The sequence below is a fragment of the Castor canadensis genome, chromosome 12, assembly GCF_047511655.1.
Source record: "Castor canadensis chromosome 12, mCasCan1.hap1v2, whole genome shotgun sequence".
NCBI classification, from domain to species: domain Eukaryota; kingdom Metazoa; phylum Chordata; class Mammalia; order Rodentia; family Castoridae; genus Castor; species Castor canadensis.
Window position 1 is genome coordinate 83,565,272 of NC_133397.1, and position 25,746 is coordinate 83,591,017.

Sequence of the window (25,746 nt, forward strand, 5' to 3'; positions counted from 1 at the left end):
CTCATCCTGACTCATAACAGGTACAAGGGAGAACAAAGGAGGGAGCCGAGCAGGTATTGGGGGAAAGGAAGTACAGGGCGAGGAAAAGCAGGCACAAAGTGAAGCAGACTGGACTGTGGTGTCTGTGAGGTGGGGACCGTCTTCCCCCGTTCTGTCCCCACTAATTAGAGTGGCACCTGGCAAAGAAAGTGTTCAATAACTATTTGTATGGATGGATGAAAATTCTAGGTGTGAGCTCCAGGAACAGCTTGCCCTGGGCTCAAATATTAGCTTCTCTAGGAGTCAAGTTTTCTCCTGTCTCTCAAGACAGAGAGTCAGGCTCAAACCCCAGGCAAAGAATAAGAACCTTTCCCTGTATTCCCAGCTAACACCCAACACAGCTTGTTGACTGAATAGATCACATGTCCAATCTCCCTGAGGCCAGTAGATAGATGGATGAGGGAGTGGTCTAAGGCAGGTTAGGAATGAGTGGCTGCAGGGAGGAGAGGGTGCTGGGCAAGCAAAGTGACAACATGTTACAGAATAATCGTAACAGTTAAAATTAATTTATTCCTAGATATGGAGCACTATTAGATGTTGGCTGACCCCAGCAAGCATCTACTCCATGCATGGCCCTATTCTAGGTACTAGGGACCTGCTATGAACACTGCAGTAAGGACCAGCCCTCGAAGCCCACCAAGTAGGCTTGTCCCATTTTGTGAACACAAAACTGAGGCCAAGAGGAAACCAAGGCTTAAGATTTCACAGCTAGGAAGTGGCAGAACAGGTGCAACAGGAATACAGGCCTCCCACAGGCCTTGAATCTGGAATATCCAATGCTCCCTGGTGGTTACCCTCACCAATCTAGGGACAAGGTGGATAGACCAGCCACCAAGGGGAGGCCAGACAGACAAAGCAGAAGGAGCCACCTCTTTGGTGCAGAAAGCACCAGCTGCTGCAGACTCCAAAAGGCTCACAGGAAAGGCATGTTGGGGGGTGGGGGGAGGTAGCAGAGGCTTAAGGCAGCATAGCTTGACTAGTTCATCAAGTGGAAGCCTAGCTACAGGTAGGAGGCCAATAGAGGGTTAGCTCCCTCTCAGAGACAGGGCCCAAAATGTTGGAATGAGTAGGGTGAGGTTGCATGTGGAAACTATTAACAGCCCACAGAAGAATCTAATATTTGTGGTGGGTCTTCAAATATTTGTAGTATTGGAGGTGTACACCCCCTGCAGATACCTCTGATCACAAGCTTAAGACCCCAGCACCTACTGACAACTGTTCCAACATTTGTTTTGGGTACTCTGAGCACTCAGCACAACACAGTGCCTAGCATGTAGCAGGTGCTCAATAAATGATTGCTGATGAAAGAACCACCCAATAGCCCTGCAAAGGGGGTGAATTATTGCCACATTTGTCAAGATGAGGAAGCTGAGGCTCAGAGCAGGCCAAGGAAGGACCAGTAACAGTGTCCAGTTGGGCTCCATTCCCCAGGGGCCATGCCTGAGTAAAGAATCTGAGGTGGACAGACATCCAGTGGGAATGGTTACACCCCAGTATCCACCTGTCCTCTCTTTGACCACATGCCCTGCCCAAGTTCTCAGAGACTGTGGGTTAACAGGGCATGTGTAACTTCCCCTCCATTTTCTGTGAAATGGGGAAGGCTATGCTCACCAAACAAGGAAAGAAGCACGTCAGCCCCCACCACATAGATCCAAGAGGGTGAGACATTGCGTTTGGTACAAGAGAACTGAATCAGTCTTGCTCCAGTAGAAACCACAGCTCAATAAATAACAGCTGTTGCTGATGCTTCTGGTGATGGCCAGGGAGTGGGCTCTGCCCTAACCAACCTTCAACGATGTCACCCATTCCCCAGTTGGTTACTCTTCCCATCCTCCCCCAAACTCGCCCCTTGCCCTGCTATATGCCATGCCCTCGTCCTCCTCCCCGGCCTCTCTTCTGTTCAACTCCTCCCCAAAACCACCAGGTTCCCTTCACCCCATCCCTGACCTCCCCACCCAGGTCTTCCTTACTCCTCCCTCACCTCATCCCCGGCTCTGTTCTGACTCCCTTCTCACCCCTCCCCTGTTTTTCTACCCCCCACCCTAGCCCTCACCTCATTCCTTCTCCTCTTGCAGCCTCTCTCACTCGATTCCCACTCATCTCTCCCTCTCATGCCCCCAGCACTTGGCAACAAGCCTGGGCAGTCAGGCCATAGCAGAAGGCAGGGCTTCAGTTCAAGCCTGGTCAGCAGCTTTTTGTAATCCTGCAGGCTCTTCAGGAAGTCCCTACCTGAGCCTTTTGCCATGGGGTAGTAAAGATGTTCTGGGCTTTCACCTTGTGTCTGCTTCTGGTGGTGCTGGGTGGGAAGTCATGATGAGTCAGACAATCAAGTGTGGGTGCTGTGACAGTATGCAATTCTTTGGGTGTGACACAAATGCACGTTTGTGTGTTTGAACGGGTGTCAGAGTACGTTCAGGGGACAGTACATACATATGTCTGCTTGTGTGTGAGCATCTGTGTGCAGTAATGGTATTGGAAATATGGGGGTGTGGTCAGCCTCTCTGTGTGTCTTTAAGCATGTGGGGTTGAATTTAAGTGGGTGTGAATTCACATAGGGAGACAGCCACAGAACCAGGGTGGCAGACTATGGGACTCAGGGCTTCCCAGAGGCACCCACCCAAGGCAGTGGTAGCAGAAGGAGCAGGAAGGGGCCTGAATCCTCCCAGGGGCCAGCATGGCAGAGGTGCCTAGAATGCACAACTATCTTAATTGGTCAGAGGAGGCTTGAGAACACGATTGGAATCTAGACTGAGATTCTGGCTCTCCAAGATACCAGTTTGGGACCTGACAGGGCCACCCTGTGTCCAACACATCAGGCCACAGGTGTCTGCAGAAAAATCAAAGGTCAATACCACTAACAGGGAGGTTTTGAACTCAATGGTCAGGTTTGGTGGAAACAGCTTTTCTGGTGATGGTGTCTTCTTGCTTGACACATAGCCTTCTGGGGCTGCCTTGCATTTGCTGGTACACAGCCCTCCATACCCTGGTTAGCCACCTCTGAGTTACCCATCTATGCTTCCCCAGCCTTTTCTGAGGCTCCCACTAAACTCCAAAGCCCCATACATACATTAGGAATTACCCACAGCCCCATCAGCTGCCCACACACACTGCAAACATAGTGACCACAACCACAAAAGGCCACTGCTCAGCCAGGGTCTACCCCATCACTGCCCACCACCCTTGATTCCCTAAATACATTCCCCAACTCCTGAGTGGCCAGGGCCCAGTCCAATCCTACCTGCCATCTGGATCAAAGTATCAGAGAAATGCCCCTTGCCTTTGGGCCATGCACGACTCTATTTCCTTATTTCTTCTTGCCATGCTTTTTGCCCATAGGACCCACCCAATGTGTGTAACCCATCAGACCCAATCATACGAGGAGCATTTATGGAAAAGAGAAGCAATACAGATCTTTTGCTGAGCCTCAAAGAGAATTGCATCATGAAACCTAGAGTTTGGAGCCTGTCTTCTGCAGACATGGTCTCTCCATTTGCAAAGCAGGTCTGCTGGCTTGTGACTGAATTTAAAGGGGACTGTACAACAGACCACAGGATACTAAGTGACTTAGCCACCCTCATTGCCCAACCAACCTAAATTGGGCATTATCTGATGCCCTAAATCATACGCCAGTCCGAGAACACTGTTCGTGATGTACAGTCACAGGCTGCACCATGACATAATGGACTGCAATATCTGAAACTGTTCCCTAAGATTACCTCACCTATTGAAGTCACATCTAACATGGCTTCAGTATGTATACTCTGTGATGTTCACATAAAGAAGTCATCAATGATGCACTTCTCAGACTGATTCCCATCCTTAAACATGCAGGCCCCACCTGGAATGGACCAGTCACAGAACAGGCATGCTCAGGAGACCCTTGAGTGACAGTGATGAAGGGACATCTCAGTGTATCTGTAGAGGTACAGATCTATATCAGGATCATAGTTCAGCACTACTGACACTTTCAACTTGATAAATCTTTATCATCCCCTCCTGGGGTTGGGAAAACACCCCATGCATTGTACCGTGTATAACAGTATCCTTGGCCTCTTTCCATGAGACCCCAGAACATCCACACACAAGTGTCACAACCAAAAATGTCTCCAGATATCACCAATTTCCACAGAGAACCTCTGCTCTACTCTAATTTGTGGCCAGTGGATTGTGGGTTAGCAAGAAGGTAGGGATTAGAAAGAACAGAATTGGAAAATTGGTGCCAAGACGGTTGGGGAAAAAAATGGAATAGGCATCTCAGAGTGCATAAAGTGTGAGGATATTTATGCAGACATAAATGGTTACCAAAGCACTTACTATATACTAGGGAGCCACAGTGATAGAAACAGGCTCATCAACATAAGCCCTTTCCTCAACCATCACCTGGTGACTAGCAGTGTGGACATTATTGCTGTGGTTGGAATATGGATGGAATGCCCCTCAAAGTTTCATAGGTCCCCAATGAGACAGTTTGCAGTGGTGGAAACTTTAAGAGGTGAGGCCAAATGGCAGGTTATTAGGTCACTGGAGCTTCACAAAGTCTTGATTCCATTAAATTCCCAGATGAAACTGTTTCTAGTCATTTGGAGACCCTCACCTAACTCAAACACTGGGCAGAGTAACAGGTCACAGTAGTGGCTGGAGTGATTGATCCCACTCACCAGGGGACATTCAGCTGAAGGTCAAAGAACACAGTATGAGGTCCAGATCTAGAGCCCAGAGAATCACTAGGGGGACAGATTCACAAAGATCCTTGTCAGCAAAAAACTCCACGAACCCCAAAAGAAAGACCCACCAAGGATCTATAGGCACAGTTGTTTAGAATCTTCTCCCAGGAAATGAAGCCCTATGGCCAAGGTGCCAGAAAGAGTCACATGAGTGGGTATATGAAGGCACAAGCCATGACTATTAACTTAAGCCTCATGACCAGGCACCACAGCACCTGTGTCTTATGCTGCCTTGGCCCTTATTTTTCTCTCCCAGTTTCTTATAAGGAGACCATATACTGGTGAGTGATTCAAGTTTCGGGGGTGTGTAAGGTTGCACCAACATCACCCCTTGAGGGCATATAGCTCTTGGGACTTTCTCTGTCACTTGTGGGATTCAGGACATGGAATTGGGAATTTTCATTTATAAAAGGACAAAAATGGATGCATATTGGTCAGCATGATAACTGTGCTGGGTATTTTTGGCTTTCCCTCCTTCCAACCTGTGCTCTTCTCCACCTGCTGATGAATTGCACCAAAGACTTTCTTACCTTCTAGCTGCTTCTTAGATTTGCCCAATTAGCCTTTGGTAGAGGCCAGGACATTTGGGCAAATCTCTAATCCTCATTACTTGGGAAGTGACCATCTGGAGGATCATACCTTTCAGACTTGCTGGGGAAAAAATTTGAAGGCCCCTCCTCAACTAATGACGATGAATGGTGACATGTGCCTGTCATCCTATTCAGGGAAGCATACATGGGTGGATCACGGTCCTGGCCGGCCCCACCATAATGAGAGACCTTATGTCAGAAATAACCAACTCTAGACAAGGCTGGTGGAGTACCTGAGATGGTGGAGAACTTCCTTACCAACCATAAGGCCCTAAGTTCAACATCCCCATGCCACACAGAAAAAAGCCCCTTGGATCACTCTGGAAACAAAAAAAAAAGCCCCTTGTAAGAGATTCAAGGGGAGGATCACCAGAGTGTTGACTCTGCTGATTTCCTGTTGGGTTGTTAAGATGTCCTTTACCCCTTCCCAGATGGGTCCATCCTGTCAGAAGGTCTCTCTTGATTTCCTTGTGATTTTCTTCTTTCAACTTTCTTTCTTTACTCAGAGAAGAGGATTGAGTCCAGAGCCAAATGCATGCTTTGCAGGTGCTTGGCCAATGAGCTAATCCCCAGGCCCCTTGGTCTTTGATACTGCACCTCCACTAATCAGAACTGCTTCATATACTTGCATATGGCAGGGAACTTCAACTTTCTTCCTTGGCTTCCCCTAATACTGCTCACACCTTCATAAACAACCCCCCTTCATTACATTCTCAATTACCACATTTCCTTCTCCTGTTTTAACCATCCTGATTGCTCAAGCTCATGGGGGGGGGACTCCCTCCCCCTCATCACCTCGCACAACACTCACCACTTTCTTCATGTAATGCTCCACATATTACAAATTGAGAACGGTATGTGCTACATTCATATTCTCTTCTCACTCCTCCACTGTGATCTTACAAGGGGCAGAATCCATGCCTGACACATCTTTGGATGTCTCATTCTATTTTGATGTGTCTACATATCAGGTTTTTGATTACTGTCTGTGAAATGAATGACTGAATAAACCAATGAGTGCTTTATTAACTCTATAAATCAATCAACTGTTTGGCTTCAATGGGGTTAATATAACGTTCATGTACCACTCTGGAGTGCCATTACCATAATTGGCAATGCTCTTGTTCTTGGACCATTCTACATTGGGAAAAGTGGGGAAACATTTTAAGGAACACGTGATAACCACAAAGTGAATTATCTCTCCAGGGCATCACTTTTTAAACTTCTGGATTGGCTGCTCCCTGGATCCGGCAATAGATTCTTAGATTTTCTGTCAATTCTCTCAGATTTTGGTCGTCACACTTTTGTCACCAATTCTTTTCTTTCAGTGGATAATGGCTGTAATTCATGTTTGTTGGGGAATATCTAAAACAAAACAAAAAAAACCATGTTGCCACGTACGAAATTGATTTTGCCTCTAGACAACGCAATGCCTCTGGGAAATTTCTCCCTCCCTCCCTCGCTCTCCTTCTCATAACTATCTCAGGCCATCCACAGCTTTGATACAACTCTTTGGGGTACAGCCATCATCCTGACCATTTATTCGATACCTTAAATTGCGTGGAAAGAGAATGGAGGCCCGAATGGATGAGCCCTGGTCAGAGTTGAAAAGTGGGCCCAGCTTATTTTCAGGACCTATTAAATCCTCTATCTCAGCTTCTACCAAATCCAATCCCACATGGCCACAGGGGCCCCATTCCTGAATCAGTGACATAGTGGTATCTGACCTGAATGCCGGTAAGGGCACAGCATTTAAAAAAACTAATGATGTTCTATGGAGAAATTATTATACTGCAGCTTCAGAGTGTCTATTCAGAGATGGACACTTTGCCCTTAACCACACATCTCATCCCCTTTTCTGCACAGAAGCTGAGCACCCAACACAAGGCTGGGCAGAACCTTAAGGGTCTGGAGGTAGCTGCTAGAACTCTGTGATCAGCAATGTGTGTTTCCAAGGATGCAGGATGAGTCTCACAATGGCAACTTTGCACAGGCATGATCTGTACACTACTTGCTTCTTAGTGCCACTCAAGTTTCCCATTCTATTCTGGACCTGGCTGTCCAGAAAGATAATCAGAATAGTAAATGAGTGGAACAACGTGACCACTCTTGGAACCTTGCCTCTCATGGCCTCTAGTGGCCCAGGCACTAGCCCTTCACATACAGCATCATGGGGAAGTGAATGGCGTATTCTAGGAAGTGGCTGATTACCAATCAGTAGGGCCAAGCTTCTGTATGCTAACAACCAGTGCAGCTGACTAGTGAGAACAAACTGAATTTCAGCCCTGCTCTCACCTTAGCCGAGGCAAGGGATCCCCAAAGCTGGGTGTGCAACAAAATCACCAGACAGTGCCTGAAAAACATTGCTCAGAAGAAAAGGAGCACACTGGGTGGTGATGAAACACAATCACACTTAACAGGACCCTGTGCCCTCTTCCTAAATCTGGGATCTGCAGAAAGGTCTCAGACAACATTGGTCCAAACAACTAGAAGGTCTTAGAAGGGAGGTGAATGCAAAGAGCCACTCACAATGCCTGTTTCCTCCTCATGTATGCAGAGAAGAGCAGCACCAGCACAATCATCACAAAGATTGCCGTCATTGTGATGGCAGCGATGAGGATGTTCTCCTGTAGGAATAGCAGCATCGCCCTGCACAGCGGACTCTTTCTTTGGAAATCTAAATGAGAAGACACAGGAAGAGTACACAGAGTAGTGACCCCATGTGCATCCCTGCTGGATGACTGGCAACAAGGACCACATGCGAGGACAACCTCATGGGTCTGCTCAGAGCAGGAATGAGAACACTGGTGCTAGTCACTGGTCACAGAAGTCCTGTCAGCAAAGGACCTGGCTTTCTTTAAGGTAATAGATTCATTACATGTCCACTGATAGGGGAGTTGCTGAGGGGATGGGCTGGCAAGCACTAAGTAGTCAAAAAGAGGATGCAACAAACCAAAGAGGAGACTTTCCAGGTGATAAGGAGGCCCTGTAGAGTGAAAAGTCCTACTGCAAAGACGTTTGGGAAAACTGGGGATGCTCAGTGTTAGAACACATGCCTAACATGCAATAGCATCTGGGTTCAACACCCAGCAATATCAAAAAGGAAAGACCATACAAAACCCAAAGCTTTTCTCTTCTACTCCTTCCTCTGTGCACCAACTGTTTTCAAGAAATTCCACTGTGCATATAGTGTAGAGATGTGCATATGGGTAGAGATGTGGAGTTTAATCCTGACTGCATTGGGAGACAAGTAAAGCCCACCCCTAGGTGTGTCTGTGAGGACATTTCCAGAGACAATTACCTTGGGAACAGAAATTGAGAGTTTAAGGTTTTCCCTGAAGTGTGCAGCACCATCTTAGGCTGCGGGCCTGATGGACTAAACATGGAAAACTGAGGAAGCCAGCCAGGCATTCTCCAGTTCCCTACTTCCGGGTGCTATGAGGGGAGGAACTTTGTTCCCCTCCACTCCTCCACCATGCTGTTGTGCCTCACCAAGGCCAAGAGATAAGGCAGCCAAGAGGCCCTGGATAAACCATGAGCCAAAATTAAAGTTCCTTCTTTAAACTGTTTCTCTCTGGTATTTGCCACAGCCATGGAAACTGACTAACACAGTTAAGTTTGATTGGTTCCTAACTGTGACCACCAGAGGCTCACATATTCTAGAGGTGGTTCCAAGCTCTTACAGAAATCCTGAGGTTGGCTTTGGAATGGCCCTGAACATACACTGGGGAGTTTAGACAACCCTAGCTAGATGTCAAAAGAACAGATCCAGGTGATGTCAGGTACTCCGTGAGCTTAGGTCACTCCATTTGCAGTGTGCACAGTGAAGAAGAAGGCATGAGGGATACTGGACATGAAGATACAATGCCAAGAATCAGCTGGTTTGGTGTAGAGAGATGCTGAGTAGAGCTGGTGACACAGGCACTAAAATGCTAGTCGAGGGCCTTTTTGGGTTATGGGGAGAATGAGGGACATGTCCAAAATCTTCATCTCTGCTGTCAAGAGGCAGCAGATAATTGGTTCTAAGAGCTTGCTAGGAAGAACCCAGAATTTAATTTCTGAAAGGCAGGGAGTTACAACCGGTTATCCCTTTGGCACAGAGCGCTGATGAGGAGGGTACACAGGACTTGGTACCAGCATGGGCCAGTTTCTAGCCACTCGGAATGGGAGCAGCTCACTTGGTTCAATAAGGAGGGAGAGATGCCACACATCAGGAACTACGTTAGCGCTTGCCATTTAATCCCTCCTGCTTGTTAGAGAGCCTCAGTGCCCAGAAGTGGAGGAGCTCATCCCCATGCTCAGAATGACCCCATCAGCAGAAAAGTAGCATCACTGGGGAGAGGCTTGGTTCAAGAGGGAGAACATCTACGTTGCATGCGTGAAGTCCTGAGATCAAACCTCAGTACAGAAAAAAGGGAAAAAGTAGCATCTGTACTTGAGGATCTTACTGGGTTTGTGCCAAGAGGATTGTTACCTGGATTAAGTGCTTCTTTAGGTTTTTCTTTGTCTTCCACACTTAATTGCTGTCTTAAATTCCTGTTGAAAACAGACGCTTCTTTAACCCACTTCTCCTCCGAAACATCATCTGTAAAGACCAAGGAGAAACACACTGCTATAGTTTGGCTCTTGAATTTCCCTAAGGCCAATGTGTTAAAGGATTGGTCTCCATGCTGGTGCTATTGGAAGTTATAATGAGTACCTTTAAGGTATGCAGCCTAATGGCAGATCTGCACATCATTGGGGGTATGCCCTAGAAGAGGACTCGGGCCGCTCTTTTCTCCTTTGCTTCCAAGGCATGAAGTTAGCACTTTCACTCCACCACAAAACCTGCTGCCCAACACAGGCCCAAAACCATAGGACCAATCAATCCCAAATTAGAACCACCAGAAACTGAGCCCAAATGAGGCATTGCTCTTAATAACATGGTTATCTCAGGTATTTCATTAGTGTTACAGTCAGAGAACATGGACTCATTGACAAATTACCATTGGCCCATGAAGAATGCTGTTTTCATGATGAAAGAAAAACGAGGAATTTGGAGACGAGTCTAAATGTATGGCAGTATATCAGGTTTTGTTCCATTATGTCAATTTAACAAATTCCTGGGTGTCTAAGCCACACACGACTAGGTCAGTGGTTCTTGGAAGGGAAATGCTTCAGGATGACAGGGAAGGCTTGTCACAGCCCAGATTGCTGGGCCCACTTCAGAATTTCTAACTCAGGAGGTCTAGGTGCGCCTAGGTAGGCCTGCGAATGTGCAAGCCTCTCTGTTCCCAACAGATCCCACCAGGGCTGGCGGCATAGTTCAGGTGATAGAGCACCTGCCTATCAAACATGAGGCCCTGGATTCAAGTCACACACAGTTAAACAAAGGCCTGCCATTCAGAGGTGACACATAAGAGGATCTACTGAGGGACGTCTGTCTGTCCTTGACCATCTCTGAACCCCAGTCTCTGTCTCCTTATATGAAATACAAAAGACAGCATTTGTTCACAGAGGGCATAAGGGTTAAAAACAATGCTTAAACTACAAAGTGCTACAGACCATGGTTCTGGAGTTTCAAGGACACAATGAGGAAATACTACGGGTAGAGACACTACAGAATGATTTAGAAGAACAAAGACAGGGTGAATATAAGAAATGATTGCATCCTAGCTCTGCTATTGACTGTCCTTCCCTCATTTGCACAGGAGACCTGGAAAAGGACCTGAGTGACTTTGGCTTAGAGAACTGCGAAGGCAGGAGCTCTCTTTGTCAAAGGAAGTAATGGCACTGGGAAAAGGATGACAGTTGATACAGTGTAGGAGCTCTGCAAAGATCTATTTGAGCCATGTAGCCAAGGGAAAGAAGAGTTATCAAAACAGGCATGGTGGAACCTGAGCAATCATGTGCCTCAGAGCCCCAGAAGACGTCAAGCCAGGCTGGAGCCCCAGGCCCTAGGAGGGAGACCTCCATGACCTGGCTGGGCAGGATGGGGCAAGTTTCATTCCTCCTCTTTGGCCAATTTCACTAAGAGATGAGAAGTCACTGCAATGTGACTAGACTGTCATTAAGCTCTAATTATTCCTGGAAAAAGACAGGAATTTGTTCCTACTTTAATTTGGCCTAGAAATAGAAAAAACTGCGAAGCCAGACACTCAGGGCTCATGTCTGTAATCCTGGAGGCTGGCAATAGGAGGAACAAGGTTCAAGGCCAACCCCAGCTCAAAGGTTGAAAACTCCCATCTGAACCAAAAGCTAGGCATGGTGGTGATGCCTGCCATTCCATTGAGGGGGGGCGCATAGCAGTTCCTGGCCAGTTTGGGGAAAAATATTATGAACCCCATCTTGACAGGACAAAGCTAGGAACAGTGTCATGCACCTGTCATCCCAGATAATAGTGGATGCCTAAAATAGAAGGATCGCTATCCAGGCTGCTTTGGCTAAAAGCAACAGCCCTGAGCTCCAAAGAAATCTGAGCAAAAATGGGAAGAGTGATGGCTCAGGCCGTAGAATGCCTCTCCAGCAAGCATGAAGCTCGGAGCTCAAACTCCCACACCAAATTGAGAGAGGCATGGAAGAGAAAGAAAGAGAGAGAGAAAAGAAGGAGGGAGAGGAGAGCGAAAGAGAAGACTTACAAGGCAGGCAAGCAAGCACATGAGCCAAACCACCACCTCAACATTTTTCTAATTTTAAGGGTCTTAGAAACCAAATATCACTGATTATATCAAGATAAATGTGATAACGAATTTATAATGAGATTCTTTCTTTACAAAAAATATGAAATTGGTGTCAAACCGAGTTTAATTTGACCATTACACACTTGAGTCCTCTGAGGTCTAGGGACACAGAAGATAAGCTCATTTGTACTTTGAAGGTGGTCAAGCAATTAGCAACAACCATAATAGTATGCAGGAACTATGGGACATTTTTAATCACTGAGAAGCAGTTGCTGAGCCCCCAAATCATCTAAGTCAATACGTGCAAATGCCAGGGACTTGTCCCTGGGGCACTACAGAAAAGACAGTGAGGGAGTACATGAAAAGGAGCAGATTCGTGGTTTCCACTTTGACAGATCCTTGGTGGGTTCCAGGAATAAAGACTTTTAATAAGCTCTTCCCATTCCCCAGCCTCCACCCAATACTCATGCAGGTGGATCAGGAAACAATTTTACCTATCAGCCTCCTAAGACAATGACATTATTTTCTAGTTTCTCAAAGGGTGAAATGCTTCCTGGGACTCCTAGAATAGGGGCTTATTCTGTCTTCAGGGCCAATCTGCCTCCCCAACAATAAGATGAGTAATTTGAGCCTTTGGTCACTGGCACCTGCCCATGCTCCTCAGGGGATAGACAGCCTTTCCCTGGCTAGCCTCAGGAATGTGCTTGGCCCCTCATAAGCCCCACCATCTCCTAAAGAGATGGGACATGTGGAAGGAGGGCTGGCTGCTGTGCCACTCTCCCTCTCCTTCTTGGCATCTGGGTGGCTGTCAAGAAAAGACATTCTGGACTGCACATTTTACAGGAGGAGATGTTCACAGGCTATCACAGTGTCCTCAAAATGACCAGGAAATGCATACACTCCTTCTGTGTTGCTTCTGGGAAGCAACCACAGCACACAGCCAATTTTTCTATTGGACAGTATGACTCCATCTACCAGAGCTGTGGCGCAGCCAAATATTTGCTTCGGAACTCAGACCTCAACTCCAATTTTATCCATTTCCACTTACTATTCTGAAGAATTCTGTTCATCGCTTCCAGATAATGTTGTTGTTTTTCCGAATTCCATAAAATAGTGAATCCTTTGATAAAACACATGGAAGAAAGAGATTTTCTTCAGTGACACTTAGGAGCATCGTGGGTTCATGTTTCATTTTATATTTGTAAGTCGAATGGTATATACAGAAATGTGTTTGAAAGGGAATAGGTGAATGAGGAGAGAGGTGTCACCTGACTGCTGATTGCAGAGGAGCCCAGCCAGTTGACAGGGGAAAAGACCCCCGGGAACTGGACTGCACAACTGTGTGCATCCTACCAACACAGGCTCAGCCCCCAATGCTAAGGTCACATTTTCCACAAATGGCAGGTTGCTGATACAGAATTCTGTCTTTAATACATGTGATCATGTACCTGTCCTAGTTCCATACTCTTCGGCAACAACATGGAGCTGCTTTTGAGGAAGAGTATGCTCTTCATTTTTGTTATTTCTACGGTATGACAAGTCACATTTGTTCCCATCATACACTGAGTGAATTATTGATGATCACATGTCTCCCTCAAACCACGTCATGCCCATGGGACTTTAATGTGTATTGAGTGGAAAGTTATTGTGCTTGCTAGCTTTCTGATACCAGGAACAGTGAGCCCCACTTTCAAATCAGGTTCCTGTCTTCTGAATGGCTTCCAAAAGGCAGAGCCTCTCTGACCCTGCCCAGCAGGGATCACCCTAAAACACATGGATAGTCACACTTTAGACCATAATCCATAGTGAGTAGAAACTTAGCCAAAGGATTATAGACAGATCTTTCCATCTCAAATTGGTACTGCCCACCAGTTGCTGCTTTGCACGTGCTAAAATGATAGCATCCTGCTATCTACTTGCCTTCATTCCCATCTGGCTGTTGAATCTCTTGCGCTGTTCTTCCTCCTTTGTGGTCCACTTTATGATATGGATTGGTGAGAAACTCCTCATATCCAATCTCGGCTTCAGGGAAGCAAACAAAGACTGGTTAACACCCCCACAGAGGACTTAGATACTTTACTCTCTAAGTACCTCAAGAGGTCTCTAAACATGTCAGTAAATGTGACAAGTTCAAGGGAAAAAGAATGGTATGCTCGGAAATGCCCTGTCTTGCTAAGGGAAACTCCAGCTTCCTAACTCATTTCTGAAAACTGTAATAGGACTGGGTATCCTGTGCAGTTAACACTGTCTACCTGAGAAACGTGGCTGTAACTCTGCCCCAGGTTTCATTAATTTCGTGCCCAGTACCATCATTTTCCCTCTCTTTCCTGGTGTCTTTCCCTACGATACATTCCCCGCGATGAACCGTGAACGTTGTGGGGTACAAATAAAGCAAAACATATGTCAAAAGGTTTTCTGTATCAAATCTGTTACCCATCGATTAGGGGTCCATATTTTGAAATACATACGATTACGCGACTATGCTTTTGTTTACATATACATTTAGCTTTTGGATCTGTTGTAGGGATAGGGTCTTGCTTGTTGCCCAGGTTGGCCTGGATTCCAATGCTCCTATTTAAGCTTCCTGACGTTGCTGGCATGCCAGTGCCAGCTAACACACCCAGCTTTTTTCCATTGAGAGGTGGAGTGTCATAAACATTTTTGACTTTGCTGACCAGGAAATGCTTTCCTCCTGATCTCAGCACCCGAAATAGCTAGGATGACAGATGTAAGACCCTGGTACCTGGATTCTTTTCTCTTTTTAAAAATTATAACCATAATAATGGGTGAGTACTGCCCTATGAATGAACAGGATACACTTCATTTCTACCTTGAAGACTCTGAGCCATGTAGGTAGAAGTAAGAGGCACAGGTTTACCCAGACATGACCAGCCTGATACACTAACGCAAGAGCAGCAAACCCTGGGCCAGGCAGAGGGGAAAAAAAAATGCCAGCTGGTCCCTTGCAGCCAGAACAAAGGTCATTGTTGAGGCAGACTTCAAGAGTAACTAGGGCCTGTCACAGAGGGCTGAAGCTGGATAAGGGTGAACACAGAATGTACTAAGATTCCCGGTGGCCCCACCCACAAATGCTGGGTGCATCTATCAATTCCATTACCAACAACCTGGTGCTTACAGTCTCCCGAAAGCCCTGGTTGGCCAGTGTATTATAGTCAGGACACCTTCTGGGGCTAACAGGCAGAACCAAGATCAAACGCGATGCCCACCCTATGACATCAGAGGAGGACCAAAGAAAGAAGGACCCTGACAATTCCATATCATTGGAAGTGCACCACGGTACCTGACAAATCCAAACAGGATGGGGCTGTGCCTCCACTCCCCAAACCCTTTGAGGAACAGGGCTCTTTCCAAGTGTTTATCTTCCAGGTTCTGCTTAATTTTTTGAGACTCTGACAATTATAGGAATTGATTCTAGCTACAATGCAAAGTGCTTGCCTTCTCACTGGGCTCCTGCCTGTAATCCTAGCTACTCAGGTGGCAGAGATCAGGAGAATCACTGTTGGGATACAGCCCAGGCAAATATTTGCAAGACCCTATCTTGAAAAATCTATCACAAACCAAGAGGTGGTGAACTGACTCAAGGTGTAGGCCCTGAGTTCAAAGCCCAGTATCATGAAAAGGAAGAAGGGAGGGAGGGAGGAAGGGACAGAGGGAGGAAGGGACTGAGGGAGGGTGGAAGGAAGGAAGAAAGGAAGGAAGGAAGGGAGGGAGGGAGGAAGGAAGGAAGGAAGGAAGGAAAAAGGGCTTGCCTTCCCTGCAAAGCAGCAGGGACAGGTGACCTGGACACAACCAAGGACAAGCACACGCCTCTAAATACAGTCAAAAGTGTCATAGGAGAAGGAGACTTACCAAATATTTTAATGAATTCTTCATTTATATTATCTGCATTGCAGGAAAATTCACAACTTGAGCCTGCAGAGAAAATAAGCCATAGTTGTGATTAAATCTTTCAATGGATCCGGATGAATGGTCATTACCCATAACCATGGGGATATAACCTTACATCCCGGTGAACGCCCGAAACTCTGGTCATTCTGAGTCCTGTCTATGGTTTTTCGTTGTTTGTTATGTCTTTTCAGGTTTCTCTGTATAGCCCAGGCTGACCTTGAACTCTCAGTACTCCTGTGTCAGCCTCGAGTGCTGGGATTACAGGCCTGAGTCACTACACCCAGCTTGTTTGGTGTAGATCACCAGCAAACCCACGAACGAACAGATGACAGAAAACATTTGGATTTTTAAGTGTCCTGACAAGAGAAGTCACTTTCTCCCCTTTTCTTGCTATCCCTCTGACAGCACACCCCTTCAGAGGATGCAGCCCCTGAGCTGTGTGGCTTAATGGCCTTTTTTCCTCATGTTCATATACATCTCCTGAAATCCATGGCAGGTGACAGTTTTGTTTTGTGACTTTGGGATGTGTAATTGTTGGTAAACAATACTCGATTTCTGCACTACAGAGTTTGTGTCCACAACTCTGACTTTCCGTACAGATTGAAAGAATACCCTGAATGTGGTCAGCCAATCAGTCTAGTAAATAGCAAGACCCCCAAAAATGGAGGAATCCTAATGTTCACGTAGAAATGCTTTGCTCAAAACAGTGATATTCACAATACCAAAATTCCCATCAATTAATAAACAGATCAACAAATGTAGCATGTCCACACAATGGAATATTGCTCCATCGTAATATGGAAAGCAGTCACCCATGCTATGTGGATGAAGCTGGAAAACATGTTAAGGGAGAGACGTTAGTCACCGAACCACACCTGTTACATGGTTCCACTTCCATGAACCTCTAGAATAGACATTGCATAGAGCAGAGAGTAACCTGGGGGTGAACAAAGACTGGGGAAAGGACAGTAAAAAGAAAGCATTAGTGAGTATGAGGTTACATGTTGGAGTGATGAAAATGTTCTAAAACTAGAGAGTGGTGATGCCTACTGTGTGAATATGCTAAACACCACACAATTTGCCTTTTGAGAAGGGTAAATTTTTACTGGGTGTTGTGATGTTCACCTATAATCCCAGCAGTCAAGAGGCCCAGGCAAGGAGATGCAAATTTGACAACAGCAGAGGCTACATACCAAGACTCTTTTTCAAAAAAATACATAAATAAAAGTGATTTTTTTTAAGATGACATATTTCTATGTTGTCCTTTGCATTTTCAAATTTATGGTTCAGGTGATGCTCAGAAAATGGTGAATTTTATTGTAACTGAATTATATCTCCATGAAGCTGTTATTACAACATTGTGTGTATGCACGTGTGTGTGTGTGTGTGTGTGTGTGTGTTAGATGAGATTGGCATGATTTGCACATGGCAGTCCTTTAAACTCGTCTTTCTAACCTTACATATGCTTGAAATTTTTATAACATGTAGGTGTGCTAAACTTTGGTGGATCTCTGGATTTTGACTAAGTTAGAAGGTAAGGAAAAACTTGGTGGTACTGGGGTTTGAAGGGAGTGTATCAGGCTCACTAGGCAGGCCCCTTACCACTCTGCAGCACACCAGTAGCCCTTGTTGCTTAATTTGTTTGGGGGAGTAGTGAACCCATGTCTTCCATTTGCTAGGTGGGTGTTCTGCTGCATGAGCCATGCTTGCAGCCCTTTTTGCTCTGGTTATTTGGAGATAAGGCCTCACTGTGTCCAGGCCAGCCAGGACTGCAATCCTCCAACTTAACACGCCCCATAGCAGCAGGGATGACAGGCACTTATTACCACACCCAGCTTTTTTCCATTGAGATGGACTCTCACAAATCTCCCTCACTACCCACCTCTCATGAGCCTTCCTATCTCAGCCTCCTTAGCTTGGGATGACAGGCACATCCCACCACAACCAACATTTGCTCTCAGTAGCAGTTGCCAGGCTTAACCTTGAGTCCATGAACCACTGGTGACCAGCATGCGTTGGTCATATTTGAATCATGTTTCATATTTGTGCCCAGGTCAGGCTGAACCACGGTCCTTTTGTAGCTGGGATGAGACGCCTAAGCCACCGCACCCCACTTAAAAAGGGAACGTTTTTAAGTTACTCCCTTCCCCAAATAATATACGCTAGTAGGGAATAGTGGGAGGCAGAGATGGTAGGGAGGGAAAACACCTGTGCTCACCATCCCAGCACCTGTGGGAGGGGTACCACTGGCTCACCATATTTAGGCTCCCATGAGTCTCAAGGGACACTCATGGGAGTCCAGCTACCAAGGCTATATATTTATGATGGTACCTTCACTCCGGGGAAAAGGGCGGGGATCAACACCCAGCCAAGAGTCCAGAAAAAAAACGAAAGAGAGGAACAGAGTTCCACTCATCATTGTCATAGCCTCAACACCAACAGGGAGCAGTCAATATCCTGAAGTGCCTCCAGGAGCAACTGCCTCCAACTCCAGGATGCTGGAGACTTCACAGTTCTGTGAGGTCACACTGAAAACAGAGGGGGGAGGGGTATGGAGGCTCACATGTGGGAACAGGGACAGAGTGGAAGCTAGTGCCCTTAAAGGAGCCTTTCTGCTTACTTTTTGGGCTCTCTGATGCCTTCCTCTACCTGCAGGTCCCTCTGAAACAGAAAGTTGGAGTCCATCTTTCCCCGAGGTTTTGAGGATGTATTGGAGCATGGTTAGAACAGAGGTAAATGCTGTTAGAGCTGTGGCGATGTTAACAGTGAGCTTGTGTTGTGAGCATCCACTTTTATGTTTCTAATTTCTTTAAATGTGCTGAGTTATTGGGAGCTCCAGCAAGTACACTCCCTAATTAAAGCTGTGAGACCATTCCCTGGGGCCCTGGTGTCTTGAAAAAGGACTACCAGCCAGGCAGACAGACTCCCCTCATACCAGTGCCAGCTGCTTGGGACAGTCTGTGGACAAATTAGAAGAAGCTACATGACAGCCACAGCTTGCTGCCAAAGCACAGTTCTGCTGCCTGAAGGCACTGGCCCAGCACACACCTTGCACCAGAATTCTGCCATCACAAGCCTCTGTAAACTCTAGATGACTCTGCAGCCATTTCCAACCGGGCCAGAAAGAGGAGCCCTTCCCTGTTGACCCAACAGAAGGCCTGTGATTAGTGCAAACACAGTCCTTTATTTGCCTAAGGGAGCTGTCTTGCCTGGTGATATGAGGAACTCTGCCATGGATGGTGTCCACGTAGCTCTCCTTTGCATGAAAGGACCGCCAGGATTGGTGCAAACTCTTGCCACATCACCTTTCTGACTAAGACTTTTACTCAGCTCAATTTGAGAGTCAGCCAGGAGACACCCTCCCATGCTGCCCTGGTGTTTTAAGTCCAATAAAGTCTTCTGGCCAGTGGTCTTTTCTTGCCTATTTTTTATTTTTATCATTAGTGAGAGTGGCTGAGCTGGTAATATGAAGAAAAAAGAGGCTAGCAGCCGTGGAGGCAGCATCAGCATCAGGGGAGTATAGTGGCCATGACAGCAGGGCTAGCAGCAGCAGAGCTGTGCTGGTGGCCAAGGCAGCCCTTGCTCAGACAGAGTAGCTGGCAGTGTTAGTGGCAGAAGTGACAGCAAAGGTAGAAGAAAAGGCAATGGCAGAACTGAAAGTGGTGGCAGACCACTGCCCTGGCAGTAGCAAAGTCAGCAACAGCAGAGGTGACAGCAGCCAAAGTATACATGACAGGAAAAAGAAGCTACAGAGACAGTAGGGATGGCAGAAAGAAAGTGAGGGTGGAAACCTGAAGCTAAGGAAAGAAGACTGTGAAGAGCTAGAAAGAGGAGAACCTGGGCCCCTAAGTCACATAGCAGGTTACACAAACTGGAAGTAGTAAAAAGTGGCTACAAAGCCATGATTGGTCAAGATATCCCACTAATCTGCTAGGAATGTAGATGAGTCCTACAGCACTTGCGTAGCATTCACGAGACTCTGGGTTTCATATCCAGCAATACAAAAATAAATAAATGAATACATACATTCATAATACACACATACATACATACGTGTAGTTTTGCTTGCCCTACTATGTATGTGGACCATTCCCCAAGGCTCATGTGTTAAAGGTCACCACCCTGTGGTTCTATTGGAAGGTGGTAGAATCACTAGGAGGAGAGGATAGTTAGAGGAAGGTAGGTCACTGGGGAGGCCCTTGCAGAGGATATTGAGACTCCAGGCCCCTCTCTGTTCACTGGGCTCCATGAAGTGAGCAGTTTTGCTCCTATTTATGCTCTGCAATGATATTCTGCCTTACCACAGCCCCAAAACAACAGGTCCAAGTGACCATGGATTGGCACCTTTGAAACCATGAGTCAACAAAACTCTTTCATCATATTAATTTGGTCATCTCAGGTATTTGGTCATATTGATAGAAAGTTGATGCAGTGAAATAAAATTATACAAAAAATAACATAAACCCAGTGATACACTCTTCTGATTATTATATACCACCTCTACCCTATTAGTTTTTGTATGCATTCATATATTTTCAAAGGAAAATTTTATATTTTAGTATCTCTATCTATACTTTTTGTCCTAAATTTAATTTTGTACTAGGTCCTGTAAGTTATACAGCTGACATTCCATAGCCCTTGTGTTCCTGCACTGTGTGCAATGGCTGAGTTAGAGGAGATCTTCTGGGCACAAAAAGACACACTAGGGATGTGGTTTAGGTCAGTGGCAGAGCACTAGCACGTGTGAGGTCTTGGTTTACTCTTCAGCAACACACACACACAAAGACACCCAAAAGTCTATTTAGTAGTATTCTGGGTAGTTTAACTGAGGTATACTCATTTGCTAGGGCTGCCATAACAAATTATCACCAAATGGATGCGTTAACCAACAGAAATATATCCTAGCACAGCTCTGGAGACGAGAAGTGTGAGACCAAGGTGTTGGCCGGGAAAGGATCTCTTCCAGGACGTGGCCAGTAAACAGCGTCTCCTCCCTGTGCCTCCACATCACCTCCCCTCTCTACACACCTGTGTCCACATCTCCTCTTACAGGACACCAGTCATACTCAATGAGAGTCCAGCCTAGTGAACTCATTTTAACTCAATTTTCTCTGTAAAGACTGTCTCCAAACACACTCACATTCTGAAGTCCTGGGGGTCAGGCCTTCAACATCTGAATGTGGGAGAACACAATTCTGAGAACACAATTCTCAGCTTCCCATAGACCCAGGCTCAGACCTTTGCCCAGTGACTACATCCCAATGCTCTGGAGGACAGTCAGCCACTGGAACTTTGAAGCTAGACTATAGTATTACTGGCACAATCTCAGCAGTGACCCCTGGCCCACCTCAATGGCAAAAGGTGTCCTTAAGTGTTGGGTGGCCTAAGCATATGTGGGTGGAACCAGGCTAAAACCAGGTTTGTCTCCACAGTTAACGGGACACCTGTGGTGCCTGTGGAGGCTCCAGTCTTCCAGAACTCAGCAATCTCCAACAGGTGCTCCTGGGTAACCTGGCACACACTGAAGCTCACTGCCTTCCTCTGGGTTGTCAGAAAAACAGGGCCTTTTATCTTCTTGGTTTTTTCTGGTTCTGCCACTAACCGCTGGGGGATCTTGAGTAAGTTACTTGAGCTCTCACTGCCTTGGTTTCCTCATTTAGGAAACAGGTGACAACAGTACCTATTTCACAGGGCTGACTGCCATCATCATCATGGTCCCTGATGTTCCCAGTTTCTGCAGTGTGCTAGTAACTGCAAGTCCCACTGTACTATGGAGTACTACAGGCTGCCAACTCAGGAAGCTCTGAAGGTTGAAAGTGACCAACACCTTCCCCCAAATAAAAATTAACCGAAGCTGATTCAACCCAGAAAAGGATTGATTGTCCACAGTGACTACGTGCTGTGCCCATTCGTAGGGGTTTCTCAAAGTGTTGCCTCCTTTTGCAACCTTCAAGTCACCATGGCACTGTGACTACCTCAGAGAGACCTTTCAGGGATTCTTATTTATCTAACAGTGAGAACCTACTCCGTGCCTGGCCTTATTCTACATACTAGGGACCTGCTGTGAACAGTGCAGGAAAGACCAGTACTCAAAGCCCACCAAATACGCTAGTCCCAATTTATACACACAAAACTGAGGCCAAGAGGAAACCAAGGCTTAAGGTTTAGCAGCTAGGAAGTGACAGAACACGTGCAACAGGAATGCAGAGCCTCCACAGGACTTGAACATCAAATCCCCAGTGCTGCCCAGTGGTTACCCTCGCCAATCTAGGGACAAGGCGGATGGACCACCCACTAAGTAGAGGTCAGACAGACAAAGCAGAAGGAGGCCCCTTTTTGGTGCAGAAAAAGCAAATGAAAAAGACAGCACTGGCAGACTCTCAGAGATCCACCTGCAAGGCAAGGATAAGGATGCAGCAGAGGCTAAAGGCAGATGAGACTGACTTGTTCCTCAGGTGGAAGTCTAGGTAGTTGTAGGAGGCCGATAGGAGAGTGAACACTCTCTCAGGGAAGGGGCCTGAAAGATTGGAGCGAGTGGAGTGAGGGTGAACGTGCAACCTGTTAAGAGCCCATGGAAGTATCCAGTATTTATGGTGTGCCTGCTGTATGCACAGGTCTGCAACCACATCTCATCCCAAGCTCAAGACTCCTGCAATCTGCTGAAAGCTGTTCCACCAGCTTTCTTGGGTGCCCCCAGCACTCAGCCTAGCACAGTACCTGGCAAGCAGCAGGTACTTAATACATTTTTGCTGCTGAAAGAACCACTCAACAGCCCTGCAAAGCATGTGGATTATTGCCCCCTTTGCCAAGATGAGGATGCTGAAGTTCAGAGCAGGCCAAGGAAGGACCAGTACCAGAATTCAACTGGGCTCCACTCCTCAGGGTACTTTCCTGAGAACAGGGTCTGAGGGCAGCAGACATCCAGAGGGAATGGTTACACCCTACTTGCCACCTGTCCTCTCTTTGATCACATGCCCTGGCCAAGCTCTCAGAGACTGTGGGTGAACAGCGGATGTGCACCCTCCCATCTCTTTGAAATGGGAAAGGCCACACTCACCTCACAAGGAAGGAACTATAGCACAGAGGCCAGGGCAGGCCCGCACAAGTCAGTCCCTAGCAGTCAGCTCTAGGAGGGCAAGCACGCCCTCATGTTGGCACGTTAGACACCCATGGTGGCATTTGCCAAGCAGAACACTGCCTGGCATAGGGGGTGCCCAATGAATTCTTGCTCCAGAAGGGACCAGCACTAAATAAATAAAATGACAAGAATGAATGCAGATGTGCCAGAATGATAACTGTGTGGGATATTTTTGGCTTTCCCTCCTTCCATCCTGCTCTCTTCTCTACTAGCTGATGAACTGCACCAATGACTTCCTTATCTTCTAGCTTCCTGTTGGGATTGGCCAATTGAAGTCACTTGTAGAGGCCAGGCCCACTGTAATCTTAGTTACTTGGGAAGTGAAGATCCAGAGGATCATAGTTCAAGACTAGCAGGTGCAAGAAGTTGGCAAGACCCCACCTCAACCAATGGCTGAGAATGGTGGTGCACACCTGTCATCCTATGCAGGGAAGCATAAATGGAAGGATCACAGTCCAGGCTGGCCCTAGCATAAAGAGAGACTCTATCTCAAGAATAACCAACATAAAAATGGCTGCTAGAGTAGCTCATGTGGCAAAATACTACCTAGCAAGCACAAGGCCCTGAGTTCAATCCCCCCACCCCTGTACCACACAGAAAAAAGCCACTTCTAGGAGATCGAAGGGGAGGACACAGGGTGTTAATTCTGTTGATCTTTTCCGGGTGGATTGTTACAACTTGCCCATATTCCTTCCCTAAAGGGTACAGCTTGTCAAAAGTTCTCTCTTACTTTCCTTGGGTTTTTCTTCTCTTTACTTTCTTTCTTTATTTGGTGAAGGGATTGATTCCAGAGCCAAATGCATGCTATGCAAGTGCTCTACCAATGAGCTAATCCCCAGATCCCTTGGTCTTTGTTACTGCTCCCCCACAAATGATAACAGCTTGATATTTTTACTTGTTCTAGGGTGCTTCAACTTTCTTTGTTGGCCTCCCCTCACACTCTCACATCTTCATAAACAAACCCCCTTCATTACATTCTCAAGTACCACATTTCCTTCTCCTGTTAAAACCATCCTGATCACTCAAGCAGGAAATATCCCTCCCCTGGTGAGCTCCCACAATTCTTTCCAGCTTGTTTGTATAATGCGTTTTGTATTCTGACTTGATAAAGATATTTGGTATATTCATGTTCTCAACTCACTCCGCCACTGTGATCTTGCAGAGTGCAGAGTACTTGCCTGACTCATCATTGGATCTCTCATTCTATTTTGATGTGTCTGCCTATCAGGTGTGCAATGAATGACTGAATAAATAAATCAGTGCTTTATTGATTACATAAATACATCACTTCTCAGGTTTATCTGGGGTTAATGTGACTCTCTTGCAGCAGTCTTGGTGCCCTGTCACCATAACCATCCAATGACAAAGCTCTCTTTCTTGGTTCATTCACGATCTCGAAGAGAAGTAAAAATTTTCATAGAATACATCTTATAGTCACAAATCTAATTGTCTCTCTATAGTGTCTGGATCAAGGAATTTTTGCATCAGACTTTAGAGCTCCAGTTTGGCTGGTCCCTTGACCAAGCTTAGACATAGGAATAGTTCTTTAGCCTTTCCTCAAATTTTCTGAGATTATTTTCTTCAGAGGTTTGACACCAAGCCTTCCCATTCATTATAAAAATATTCTATTTCATGTTTGCTGGGGGATATCTAAAACAAAACAACACAAACCATGATGTCAAGTATGAAATTCATTTTACTTCTAGACAGCACAGTGCCTCTGAGAAATTCCTCCCTCCCTCCCTTTCTCATAACTATCCAGGCCATCCACAACTTTGATTCATCTCTTTTGGATATAGCCATCATCTTGACTATGTCTTTTTGTACCTCAAGTTGCATGGAAGGAGAATGGCAGGTCCAGTGGATGAGCCTGGCTCAGAGGTGAAAAGTGGACCCAGCTTTTTTTCTGGAGCTCTTAAATCCTGTATCTCTAACTTCTATTAAACCCAAGTCTCCCCCTTTGCTTCAGGGGTCCCATTCCTCACATTTCTGGGTGTGACCTAGTGGTGTCTGACTTGAATGTGTGATTAGTCCTAAGGATCTTGGTATTTAGAGAAAGCAATACCATTCTTATGGAGAAATTTTAATACTGTAGCCTCAGAGCCAGAGGGAGAGGTAAAGGTAGTGGATGGACACTACATTCCTAATTGCACATCTCATCTCCTTTTCTGGGCACAAGCTGAGCACCCAACACAGTGCTGGTGAGAAACTGAGGGGTCTGGGTGTAGCTGCCTCTGTGATCAGCAACATGTGTTACCAGGGATGCAGAATGAGCTCATCATGTTGAAAGCAATTGTGCATGTGCATGATTGTGTAAATTACTTCCTTCCTAGGACCTGCTCAAGGTTCAGGTCTCTGTGCTTAAACCTGGTTGTCCTGAAAGGTAATCAGAATATTTAATGAGTGGAGCAAAGTGACCACTTTTGGAGCCTTGTCTCTCATGGCCCCTGAGGTGCCAGGCACTAACCCTTCACATACAGCATCATGGGGAAGTGCATGGAATGTTCTAGGAAGTGGCTGTTTGCCAATCAGTAGAGCCATGCTTCTGTATGCTAATACCAGTGCAGCTGACCAGGGTGAACGAGCTGAATTTCAGACCTACTCTCCTCATAGCCCAGGCTAGGGATCCCCAAAGCTGGGTGTGCAACAGAATCACCAGACAGTGCCTGAAACCATTTGCTCAGATG

The 25,746-nt window shown here is 46.3% G+C and overlaps 1 protein-coding gene across 15 annotated transcripts in view; it reads right to left on the minus strand.

The window, feature by feature from the left end:
* Nucleotides 1-25,746, minus strand: part of LOC109695322 (uncharacterized protein C2orf92-like) — a 113,862-nt gene that overhangs the window by 45,815 nt on the left and 42,301 nt on the right. For 13 of the 15 annotated variants that reach the window (XR_012439822.1, XR_012439821.1, XR_012439823.1 and 10 more), the window contains 5 exons: nt 15,883-15,945; nt 13,933-14,034; nt 13,061-13,132; nt 9,828-9,938; nt 7,883-8,030 (listed from right to left, as the gene is read on the minus strand). The exons of 1 other annotated variant lie outside the window; for it this stretch is intronic. The gene's annotated coding sequence lies outside the window, so the exon portion shown is untranslated. Of the gene's footprint in view, nt 1-6,359; nt 6,719-7,882; nt 8,031-9,827; nt 9,939-13,060; nt 13,133-13,932; nt 14,035-15,882; nt 15,946-25,746 lie in introns of those variants that run through there. One more of the 15 variants, XR_012439824.1, reaches the window with a different exon arrangement.